The sequence below is a fragment of the Pteropus vampyrus genome, unplaced genomic scaffold (assembly GCF_000151845.1).
Source record: "Pteropus vampyrus isolate Shadow unplaced genomic scaffold, Pvam_2.0 Scaffold236, whole genome shotgun sequence".
Classification (NCBI taxonomy): Eukaryota; Metazoa; Chordata; class Mammalia; order Chiroptera; family Pteropodidae; genus Pteropus; species Pteropus vampyrus.
The window spans coordinates 1869654-1872352 of record NW_011889017.1 but is presented as its reverse complement, the minus strand read 5'-3'; positions in this window follow the sequence as shown (position 1 = coordinate 1872352).

The following is a 2699-nucleotide window of genomic DNA, read 5'->3' as shown; positions in this document are numbered from 1 at the left end:
AAAAAGAGGTAATAATTCCTAACTCATTTTATGAGGCCAAGGTTACCCTGATACCAAAACCTAGCAAGGATAATACACAAAGAATAAAACTACAGACCAACACCTCTGTTGAATATAGATGCAAAAATCCAAAATAAAATTCTAGCAAACTGCATACAACAATACATTAAAAAGATTATACATCATGATCAAGTGGGGTCCATTCCAGGGGTGCAAAAATGGTTTATTTATGCAAATTGATCAATGTCATACACCACATAAACATGACAAAGGGTAAAAACGATGTGATTATATCAATAGATGCAGAAAAAGCATTTGACAACATCCATTTATGATTAAACACTTGATAAATGGGTATAGAAGGAAAGTACCTCAATATAATAAAGGCCATATATGACAAACCCTCAACTGATATCATACTTAATGGTGAAAAACTGAAAGCTTTTCCTTTAAGATCAGGAACAAGACAAGGATACCCACTCTAATCTCTATTATTCAGCATAGTACTGGAAGTCCTAGCCAGAGCAATCAGGCAAGAGAAAGAAATAAAAGGCATCCAAACTGGAAATGAAATCAAATTGTCACTTCTTGCAGATGATATGATTCCCTTATGTAGAAAACTCTAAAGACTTCACCAAAAAACTATTAGAAACAGTAAACAAATAGAGTAAAGTTACAGGATACAAAATCAATGTACAAAATTCCATTATGTTCCTACATACTAGCAATAAAACTTCAGAAACAGAAATGGAAAAAAAAATCCTTTGCAATTGCAACAAAAAGAATAAAATACCTAGGAATAAATGTAACAAAGGTTGTGAAGTATCCATACGTTAAAAACTACAAGACTAAACCTAAAAGAAATTGAAGAAGTCCCAAAGAAATAGAGAAGATATTCTGTGTTCATGGATGGAAAGAAACAATATAGTTAAAATGGCCATATTACCCAAAGCAATATACAGATTTAATGCAATTCCTATAAAAATCCCAATGGAATTTTTTAAAGAAAAAAAAACAAAAAAAAACCCATCAGATGTGTATGGAACCATGAAAGACCCTGAATACCGAAAGGAATCCTGAGAAAAAAGAACAAGGCTGAGTTCAAATTATACTACAAAGCAAAATAATCAAAACAGCATGGTATTGGCAGAAAAACAGAGCAATGGAACAGAATTGAGAAACCAGAAATAAACCCATATATATATATGGGCAAGTAAGTTTTGACAAAGGAGCCAAAAACATACAATGGAGAAAAGAAAGCCTCTTCAATAAATGGTTCTGGGAAAATTGAAAAGCCACATGCAAAAGATTCAAAGTATACTACTATTTGTTAGTATACATAAAAATTAACTCAAAATGCATCAAAGACCTAAATATAAGACCTGAAGCAATAAAAGGCATAGAAGAAAACATAGATACTAAACTTATGGGCCATGATATTAGAGAGGATTTTATGAATTTGACTTCAAAGACAAGAGAATTAAAAGCAAAAATAAATGAACAGGATTATGAAAAACCAAAAATTTTCTATACAGCAAAAGTATCCATTGACAAAACAAAGATGCAACCAACTGAATGGGAGATGATATCTACAAACAACAGCTCTGATGAGCTAATATCCAAAATGTATAAAGACTTCATAAAACTCAACAACAAAAAAACACAGTCCAAATAAAAAATGGGCAGAGGACCTGAACAGACACTTCTCTCAAGAAGACATACAAATAGCCAACAGATATGAAAAGATGCTCAACTTCACTAGCTTTTAGGGAAATGCAAATCAAAAGCACAATGAGATACCACTTCACACCTGTTAGAATGGCTATTATCAATCAGACAAGTAATAACAAGTGTTGGAGAGGTTGTGGGGGAAAAAGAACCCTTATATGCTGCTAGAGGGAATGTAAATTAGTACAGCCACTATGGAAAATGGTATGGAAGTTTCCCCCCAAATTAAGAATAGAATTACCACGTGACCCAGCAATCCCTCTTCTGGGTGTCTATGCCTAAAATTTGAAAACATTTACCTGTATAGATACATATACTTCGATGTTCATAGCAGCATTATTCACAGTGGCCAAACCATGGAAACAACCGAAGTGTTCTTTGACAGATGATTGGATACAGAAAATGTGGTACATATATACACTGGAATATTACTCAGCCATAAGAAAAATTGAAGTACTGCCATTTGTGATAACATGGTTGGATCCTGAGATTATCATGCTAAGTGAAAGAAGTTAGACAGAAAAAGTTGAGGACCACATGACTTCACTCATATGCGGGATAAAACTGAAAGCAACAAACAAACAAGACAAACGAACAAAAACTCATAGACACAGATAATAGTTTAGTGGTTACCAGAGGGAAAGGGGGTTGCAAGGTAGAAAAGGGTAAAGGGGGTCAAATATATGGTGATGAAAGGAGATTTGACTTTGGTGAATTCACAATGCAACATACAGATGATGTATTATAGCATTATACACTTAAACCCATATAATTTTATTAACCAATGTTACCCCAATAAATTTAATAAAAAGTTAGTTGGCCTTAAATATATGGCTATCATTTCATTGAATTGATTTTGTATCTTTGTGAAAATTAATTGACCATACTTTGTCTGGGTCTTTTTTTGAACTCTATTCTGTTTCATTGATCTATGTGACTGTCTTAATTTAGCTTTAAATTAAGTATTAAAA